Here is a 10,405-nt window from a genome sequence, read left to right as displayed (position 1 = left end):
AATTGTTTAGTGTGCAGCAAATCAAAATCTGGTGCCAAAGTAGCTAACATATTAGGACAGTAAGAGTTAACAAGAGTTTTTCTTCTAGCTCTGAGCTAATGAAGCCAATCCTCAGTTTGATTTTTCAAGACAAGTTGGATACTTGTCACAGTTTAGATCTCAGATGTCCCCCCAAAAATTCACACAGAAGTGGGGCTTTTAGAAGTAACTGACCAGGTGATCTCTAACCTAATCATTGCATTAATCTATTGATGAGATCATAATTTAATGGCAATGCTGGGAAGTGGTGGAAACGGGAGATGAGGATGACTTGAAGGGAGCGGACACTACAGGCATGACAGTGGCATGGTATCTGGTTCCTTCCTCTCCTCTGGCTTTTCCATCTCTCTCTTCTGAGCTGCCATGGTGTGAGCAGCTTTCCTCTTCAATGTCCTTCTGCCAAGGTGCTTCTGCCTCCCTGCATCCCTAGAAGCAATGGAGCCATGTGACGTGGACTGAGACCTCTGGGACCAGGAACCAAGATAAATCTTTGAGTTGTTTATGTCAGGTATTTGGTACAAGGTACAAGAAAAAGCTGACTAACCTCAGTACTACTACATTGTGTTTCACAGCTACAAGATGATCCACTCCAGCCTTCTGTCCTATAAGCCATTGTAAGATACACGAAGGAGGTGGTCACAATTCCAGAAAAACAATTCCTCACCTCTGCACAGCCTAAAAACTCACACTGACTAATGGCATCTGGTTTTATGAACCCAAGGAAGCATTGGACTTGCTGCCAAGAGTGAGAGGACCATGGAACCAGAGTCTGCAGTCCCAGAGATGCCTTTCCTCTCAGGCTTCTGGCTTCCTTGTATGTTAGATAAGGAATCCACAGAGTGCCCTTCCATTCTAACTGGTCATCTCACAGGTTGCATTCATGTTCACATTTGCAATAATCCCCTACCCCACCATGAGCGCTTCTTATCTAAAAACATAACTATATCTTCCCAGAAGGCCCTTTCTCTATGTGAGCAATTTCAATGAAATATCTTGAAATATCCTTTCATCTTCTTGACTATTGGAACTACAAAAATCTTTGGCAAGAAAATCCAGCCCTTTCATTTGAAAAATGAAACACTGAAGCTTAGTAATTTTGTGCCTTGCTCGAGGTCACAGCAGCAGTTCAGCAAGGAGCTGTGCCCAGGGCTCCCAGCTCCTTGTCCAGTGCGTTCTCCAGTTACACCTGACCCTGGCTTCACACATGAAAGCCCAAGTGAAAGCTCTGCAAATCACTTTTAACTTTAGATGGCAGCTCTTAATTGATATGCCACAGCCAGAAAAAGATAAGCATTTTTAAGAAGTCAGAACAACTGTAACAGCAGTCCCCTCCCCCACTTTAGCTATTTAAGGCAAATTACGTCAGTTGGCTGTGTGCCTGATAGGAAAAGGTACCCATTTCCGACATCAGCTGAGAATTGCCTGTTGGGCTGAGACACTTATAAGCCCATAGTCTTTCCCTAGGAAAATGCATTGTGTGTGTCATTAAGGCTATTTTTAGCCTTGCTGCCTTGAATTGAATGTAAACCAGCAGTGGTGATACTGAATTTAAGTGTGATTTCAGGGAAGGATGGAGAAAGCATAGCATTTTTAGGATTTAGATCATGGCAACATGCTTTCAAAGGCAGTGATAAATCCATAGACTTTTTTGAGACTTTCTAGAAGTCCTTTGAATAATAAATGAAATATTACCTTTCCACTCATCAGTTGATGTTATGTTAAGGAGAAATAATTCTGCTGGAAACATGCACTGATTGTGATTTCAAATACCATGCAATACTGCTGGGTATATGTCTGTCCAAAAACCTGTGGCCCTCTTGGAAGGTGGTGGGAGGTGTAAGAGGTGGGGAGGGAGGGCGGTCATGGCACCAGCACTGAATTCTCAAGGCCGTTACCCAACTGTGCTCAGCACTTTTTGTTTAAGGATTCAGGAGAGCATTATGTATGCTTCCATGGATTTTTTTTTTTTTGAGACACTCTCTACACTATGAGTTCAAGCTGACCGTCAGCTGAATTTGTAGCCCAGGTTGGCCTGGAACTTGCAACGATTCTCTCGCCTCAACTACCCAAGTGCAGAAATTACAGATGTGCACCACCATGCCTGGCCCACCAAAACACAAAATGTATTTGTTAACAGCAGTCAAGACCAATTATCTATAAATCTCATTTCCAAAGCACCTAAATGAAATCTTGTCTACCTCAAGCTTGGCTATACACTATCTTTAGAACTTGCATTATTATTTTATTTTATTGGCAAAAAGAATTGAAGCCAGTGTCTTCACACTGAGATACATCCCTAGCCTTTTTTATTTTTTATTTTCTTGAGACAGGGTATTGCTAAATTGCCCAGGCTAGGTTCAGACTTAGAATCTTCTTGGCTCTGCCTTGCAGAGCACTGAGATTACAGGTGTGCACACCATACCTTGCTTTTTCTTTTCTTTTTGTTTCTTCTGAGTTCTGGGGATTGTTGTACTCTAAGAAAGTAGCTTCATCATTTTGTGTATTATAGCAAACCTGTACCGCGGCTTACTAAATGTTTTCTTTTCTTAACTGATATGTTAAGTGACCCAATTGATATGTTGAGCAATACTCTCCCCTGTAAAGAATTGCAAGAATTTCACTTAATTGAGATGTTAATCACGGAGCGGCCCTCTACAAACAAGAAGAGTGGTGCTAAAACAAGCTAACAAGGGCTGTTAATCACGGGTAGGCGCCTCTAGTCTTCGCTAAAGAACTAAAAAAGACAAGAAGGCCCACGTTATAACATTTGGGGGCTCGCCCTGGATGGAAGCAAGACTCCAGACTCATTTCCGAACATCTGAAAGTAAGTGCTCTGGAGGTTTTGTTTGGGCCGCGGTCAATTTGTAATTTTGAGGGGACGCCCTCAATTTGGGAGTGGGAACCACCCGAGGACAGAGTCAGTTGGTTTGTCGGACAAATTCTGTCCATCTGTGAATCTGCCCCGGGTGAGGAACCACTCCGTTCGGAAGGGGACGCCCTTAATTTGGGAAGTGAAGCCCCCGAGGACGGAGTCAATTGGTTTTTGCCATTTGTGACTCCGCCTGGGTGGGGAACCACTCCATTAGTTAAATTTGTTAATTCCTCCAGATCCCAAAATTTGACTAATTTTTGAGCAAAGGCCATTCTGCTGCAGCTTGTCTTGTCTTGTCTCGTCTTGTGTGTCGGTCTGTGTGTTCATTTGTTCTAATTGTTCCCCTTTTTGGTCACCTAACTCTAACAGAGCCTTCTTTCTTAGGAGCTCCTTCCTGGAATTCGGAGCGGGCAAAGGTGATTCCGACCGTTTGCCTAGTCTCTGTAGCTTTTCTGTTTAACCCTAACTTTGCCTTTTAAGTTTTTTTCCAGCAAAACCAGCGACACCACCAGCTATGGGTCAGAACGAGTCCATTATGGGTCGGAACGAATCTGTTCCCAGCACTCCCCTTAGCCTTGTCATTGACCACTTTAAAGAATTCCAGAGGCGAGGTGGGAGATATGGGGAAAAGGTTCGCAAAGCCAGACTAACAACCTTTGTCACACAGGAGTGGCCCCTGGGGACCCAAGGAGTCTGGCCCCCTTTTGGGTCCTTTGATATGGAGACAGCTCGAGCGGTCCGCCAGTATGTATTTGGGCCCCCCGCTCACCCCGATCAGATTGTCTATATCCAGGCTTGGATAGATATAATCTATGATGCTCCCCCTTGGATTGGGCCACCTCCGAATGGAGTCCTAGCAGCCCTCAAACCGAAATCCAAGGCTGAAGAGGAGACCTCCAAGCCCAACGCACCTCCAGTCTTACCTCCGAGCGAAGACTTCTCCGACCCGCTAGACATCCTTCCCTTACCCCCTCCCCCGTATCCTGCCCCTGAGCCACAACCTGACTCCACCTCGCCCTCCCCGCCTCGGCCCATTGGAACCCGCCGCCACGCTCGACCAGAGGGACCTCTAGAACAGGGCCACGAGGCAGCGCCACTGTGTCCTCTGCGGGAGGTCCCAGCCCCGAGTGGGGGCTCCATGTTTGTGTACACCCCCTTTTCTTTCTCTGACCTCTATAACTGGAAAAGTCAGAACCCCCCTTTCTCGAAGGACCCAGAATCTCTGATTAGCCTTATAGAGTCTGTTTTCTCCACCCACCTTCCCACTTGGGATGACTGCCAGCAGATCTTACGCATCCTTTTCATGGCTGAGGAAAGGATGCGAATCTGCGCTTTGGGGCAAAAGGGAGTCCAAGAACCGGATGGATCTCCATCCACTGATCGGCAACGAATTGAGCACTTGTTCCCCTCCTCCCGACCCGAGTGGGACCCTAACACGGATGCAGGTAAGAAGGCTCTCGATGAGTATCGCCTGAGGCTCTTAGATGCACTTCATGCGGCTGCTAAGAAGCCCACCAACCTGTCCCGAGTGAGTGCAGTGCAGCAGTTAGCCGATGAGTCTCCAGCGGTGTTCTTAGAGCGCCTTTTAGAGACCTATAGATTATATACTCCAATCAATCCGATGGCACCCGAGAACGCACGAGCAATTAATATTGCTTTCGTGTCCCAGTCGGCCCCTGATATTAGGAGAAAGTTACAAAAGCTTGAGGGATTCGAGGGAATGCCTCTCAGCCAGTTGGTCGAGGTCGCACAAAAGGTTTTCAACAATAGGGAAACCTTGCAAGAAACAACAACCAAAAGGATGACTAAAGTACTGAAATTACTTTGCGAAAAAGAAGCCAAGAGGTCAGCTAGCCCTAAGAAAAAGAAAGCTCGAGGTAAGCGACCTCCTCTAGACAAAGAGCAATGTGCGTACTGTAAGGAGATGGGACATTGGCGTAAGGATTGTCCAAAGTTAAAGCCTAAGACAGAACGAGAGACTAAGGCCCTGTTGTCTCAGAAATGAGGAGGTCAGGGCTCGCCGCCACCCCCCGAGCCCCGGATAACTCTCCAAGTGGGGGGGCAACCGGTGGACTTCCTAGTCGATACAGGAGCTACCTATTCTGTGCTGACTCAACCATTAGGAAAACTGACCAAGCAATCTGTCAATGTGATAGGAGCTACAGGGGGCAGAAAATCGTACCCAAAGGTGACAGCTAGTCTGGCTCGACCTGGACATAGACTGGTCCAACATGATTTTCTCTGGGTCCCTGAGTGCCCGGACCCCCTTTTAGGGCGGGACCTTCTACATAAATTACAGGTGCAAATTGACTTTGTTACGAATGAACCTAGACTGAAGCTAGGGACTGATACCCCCTCAAAATCGGAGGGTATTAGAGTGTTGGCTCTTGTCCCAGAAGGAGAAAGTTACCGCCTGCTGGGAAATTTGTCTGGTGCACCCGAGTTGTCACGAACTGACTTAGAATTAGAACTGCTGAACAAATGAAAACAGGAGATTCCAGAAGTCTGGGCAGAAAACAACCCTCCAGGGCTAGCAGTCAACCAAGTCCCCCATGTGGTAGAACTCTTGCCTCAGGCACGCCCCATCTGCTTAAGGCAATACCCAATAAGCCTGCAAGCCCGGAAAGGAATTAAAGTCCACATACAGAGACTAAGAGACAATGATATTCTCATTCCTTGTGTCTCTCCCTGGAACTCGCCCTTGCTCCCAGTTCAGAAACCGGGGACGAATGACTATCGCCCTATACAGGATCTCCGAGAGGTTAATAGACGAGTGCTGACTCTACACCCAACAGTGCCAAATCCTTACACCCTGCTCAGCCTCCTTAATCCGGAGAACACCTGGTACTCTGTCCTGGACTTGAAGGATGCCTTCTTCACCCTGCCTCTTGCTCCGGTGAGTCAACCCCTATTTGCCTTCGAGTGGACTGACCCAGATACAGGGGTAAAGGAACAGCTGACCTGGACACGTTTACCTCAGGGCTACAAAAACTCTCCCACCCTTTTTGACGAGGCGTTAGCAAGAGATCTCTTAGGATTTAGAGAGGAACACCCCGAGATAGTGCTCCTTCAATATGTAGATGATTTGTTGATAGCCTCAACGTCCCTAGAAACATGTCAAGAGGCAACTGAGGAGTTGTTAAAGACTTTGGGACGATTAGGCTATAAAGTCTCGGCTAAAAAGGCTCAACTGTGTCGCCAGGCCGTGACTTACCTGGGCTATAAATTACAAGAAGGAAAGAGGACTTTATCAAAAGAAAGAATCCAGGCCATATTACAAATCCCATCCCCAGAAACTAAGAAACAGGTGCGGGAGTTTCTGGGAGCTGTCGGATACTGCAGACTATGGATTCTAAACTTTACTGAAATCGCTCGCCCATTGTATGACTCTTTAAAGGGAGAGACTCAAAAGTCGCTCGACTGGACAGATGAGTGCGAGCAGGCTTTCCAACAGCTCAAGCGAGCTCTGACTGAGGCTCCAGCCCTGGGGCTCCCTGATGTTACTAAACCCTTCACCTTGTTCGTAGATGAACTCAGAGGCATAGCAAAAGGGGTTCTAACTCAAGATATTGGCCCTTGGAAGAGACCTATAGCCTATCTTTCTAAAAGACTCGACCCAGTGGCAGGAGGGTGGCCTCTGTGCCTGAAAATTTTGGCCGCTGTGGCAATGCTACTCAAAGAGGCTAAGAAGCTCACTTTTGGACAAAAGATTTCTGTGGTAACCTCCCACAGCCTAGAGACTCTTATTAAAACCCCCCCAGAAAAATGGCTTTCAAATGCCAGAATTCTACACTATCAGGCCTTGCTTCTAGACCCAGAATCAGTAGTTTTCAAGACCTCCTCAGCTCTAAACCCAGCCACTCTCATGCCCGACGATAACCCAGAAAACCAACAGATGCCTCTCCATGAGTGTGCTGACATTCTCGAGTTACAGCAGAACTTGCGAGCTGATCTAACTGACCAGCCTTTTAAGGACGCTTACAATTATTTCACCGACGGAAGCAGTTTCATTCAGGACGGGAGGCGAGTGGCCGGCGCAGCAGTGACCACCGAAAAAGAGGTACTCTGGGCTAAGCAGTTAGAGCCTGGCACTTCTGCCCAAAAGGCAGAGCTCATTGCTCTGACAGAGGCATTAAAGCTAGCCTCAGGAAAGAGGGTAAACATCTACACAGACAGCAGATATGCTTTTGCTACTGTACATGTACATGGAGCTATTTACCATGAACGCGGTCTCTTGACCTCGGCCGGGACTAAGATTAAAAATGCCCCACAGATCCTAGACTTGCTAGCAGCTGTCTGGCTACCTCAGCAAGTCGCTATTATTCATTGCAAGGCACACCAAGTGGGAGATGACCCCATCATCATAGAAAACAATTTGGCCGATCAGGCTGCCCGAAAAATAGCAACCACATCAGAGGGGCCTGCAGAGAAAATGACTGCCCTGATGCTAGTCCCTCAAGCCTTGTCAGAGCCTGTTTATTCGAAGACAGATTTACAGCTAGCATCTCAACTTGGAGCCAAACCCCGCACTCCAGGGGGCTGGTATCAGCTGCCCGACAAGCGAGTGCTGTTACCCAAAGCACTAGGACGAGAGCTTTTGCAGCAAGCTCATCAGGCTACTCATTTAGGAGGAACTAAACTAGCAGAATTGTTCAGAGATCGATTTTTCATTCCAAAGCTCTCCAAACTAACTGCCTCTCTGAGCTCTAGATGTCCACAGTGTTTGTTGGTCAACCCAACCAGGAAACCTCCACTGGAAACCACCCGGTATCGAGGAACCTCCCCAGGAGAACACTGGGAAGTGGACTTCATGGATATGGTAAAACCTGGCTTACAGGGACACCGCTATCTCCTGGTGATGGTAGACACATTCACTGGCTGGGTAGAGGCCTTCCCCACTAAGTCTGAGTCAGCCCTGGTTATAGTTAAAAAGCTACTACATGAGATTATACCCCGATTTGGCCTCCCATTATCAATGGGGTCCGACAATGGCCCGGCTTTTATAGCCCAAGTTACTCAAAAGTTAGCCCAAGTATTAAAAATCAGTTGAAAACTCCATTGTGCCTATCGGCCACAAAGCTCGGGACAAGTAGAGCGCATGAACCGGACCATTAAGGACGCTTTGACTAAGCTGTCTTTAAAAACTGGTGACAATTGGGTGAGCCTTCTTCCCTTTGCATTGCTGAGGGCCAGATGCACCCCATATATTTCTGGGATCTCCCCCTTTGAGGCTATGTTCGGGAGACCCCCACCTATAGTTCCTAAGTTGTCAGAAGACAAATTAGCCGAAGTAACTAACCAAGATCTCATTAAGTCCTTACAGAGTCTCCAGCCTGTACTGACCTCAATTCACCGGCTGTTCAGACAAAAACATCCGAACCCCCCCTTGGGAACGCTGCCCCAAGCGTCAATTGAGCCAGGAACGTCGGTCCTGGTGCGACGACACCACCGGGATTCGCTTGAGCCGCGCTGGGAGGGACCGTTCACCGTGGTGCTCAGCACTCCCACCTCCGTCAAGGTAGCAGGAAAGACTGCGTGGATCCACCACACACAAGTCAAACCACTGGAAGCTACAGACGACGAAAAGGGTCCCCGATGGACAGTACAACGGACTGGTAACCCGTTAAAGTTAAAGTTTGTAAAGGACTCTCAGCCATAAAATTATGTCTGTACTATGGTATTTGGCTTGGTGCTCGATTATAATTGTAACCCCGGGAATGGGGACTAGATTGTTTCAGACGAAAAAACTAAAAGGGAACTAGGGAGAGCTAAAGGCACGATAAATCAAGTCACCATTGACCTATGTATACTTTTCAATGGGATAATAATTAATGATGACAGCCCAACTGGCAGGGTAGGTGGGTCGGTCCACCGTAACCTCTGCTCGGGCCGTGGGCCTAAAGCTCTGCAAGTTATGTTCCAACTCAAGCAGACATCCCTGTATGTATGTCCTAAAAACCAGCCTGACCCCAATTATAATGTGTACTGTGCCTCCGATCCAAAACATCAATATTGTTATTCGTGGTCATGTGTCACAGGAGGCCTAGATGGATACTATAACTCTGAAAAGTATCTCGCTGTCAAGTACATAGAAAACAAAAACTGTTATGGTGTTTATACTTGTAACCCAGTCCAGCTGACCTTTCTAAATCCAACGGATTTTAGGTGGCTGGGGCAGGGACTTACTTACGCTGTTAAAATTTATAAATCTAGACATGATCCTGAAATTAGTATCAATATCTTATACAAGCCACCTAGAAAGCCTCCTGTAGTCATTTACAGGAGAGGACGCCGCCCAGTGACAGCCCCCACTCAGAAGGCACCCATTAATTTCCCACTCAGTCGACCCCGGAGGCACACTCCGACGACTAAAGTGACTGAGGCCACATGCAATGGGAGCATTTACCACACAGACCAGCCCCAGATAAAGCTGTGTAAATGGAGGGGGGAAGGGGGCATCCCATACTGGATAGAGATTAGAGTGCCTAGCCTCGATCCAACCTCGATGCAACCTTCAACAAGGGCTACAAAAACTGGTTTGAGAAGGTCTAGACGGGCACAGACTGAGCCCAAAGCCTCCGCCCCACCTTCAATGATAGCGGAAATATTCCAACCTTTGGAAGTAGCAGCTGAGCTACTTAACAGTTCCCTCGATAGCGATTTAAAAATCCCATGCTGGCTGTGTATGTCCCCAGAGCCCCCCTTCTATGAGGGCTACATCACGGTCACTGACAAACTAGCCTCTGATCCCTCTAGATGCAAAATGCTCCTTCCCCAATCGCTATGGAAAGGCACCAGTTTAGAGGGGATAACTGGTACCTGCATATATCATTTTAGCCACACAGCCCCTGAGTATTGCGACCTTTCTCACTCTTATCGCATCACAGGAGCTGGTGACGCTACTCCCCTAATAGCCCCGGCCAGCCATTGGTGGGCTTGTACTTCAGGATGGTTCCCTTGTATGATTTCAAAAAAGTTTGTTGTTGACCAGGATGAGGTGTGTGTACTAACCCAGGTTCTGCCTAAAATCTACTGGCACTCCGAGGAAAAAGGGAACCGGGTTCTCATCCCAGCCAGTCACCAGATCAATAAGAGAAGTCCAGCCCTCCCTATTATGGCTGGGATCAGTGTATTCTCAGCCCTCGGGATGAGTGCTGCGTCCATGGGAGTTAGCATACACCAATACAATATGCTATCCCAACAGGTAGATAAAAAAATAAAAAGAGTCCAAAATGCTATTGAGGCCTTAGAGAGTTCAATGGACTCATTAGCTAAAGTAGCTCTCCAAAATCGCAGAGGACTAGACCTCTTGCTAGCTGAAAAAGGAGGACTGTGCTTGGCCCTGGGAGAGCAATGCTGCTTGTACGCCAATAAGTCCGGGGTAGTTAGACAAAACTTAGCGGAACTCCAAAGAGGCATACAAGAAAGAGAGAGACTAAGACGAGGGGCTCTAGGGTGGGCAGAGCAAATGTTCTCCTTCCCACCGTGGATAAC

This window comes from Cavia porcellus, unplaced genomic scaffold (genome assembly GCF_034190915.1).
Source record: "Cavia porcellus strain 051 isolate PalLab524CR breed Dunkin Hartley unplaced genomic scaffold, mCavPor4.1 scaffold_27, whole genome shotgun sequence".
NCBI classification, from domain to species: domain Eukaryota; kingdom Metazoa; phylum Chordata; class Mammalia; order Rodentia; family Caviidae; genus Cavia; species Cavia porcellus.
This window is presented reverse-complemented; position numbering follows the sequence as displayed.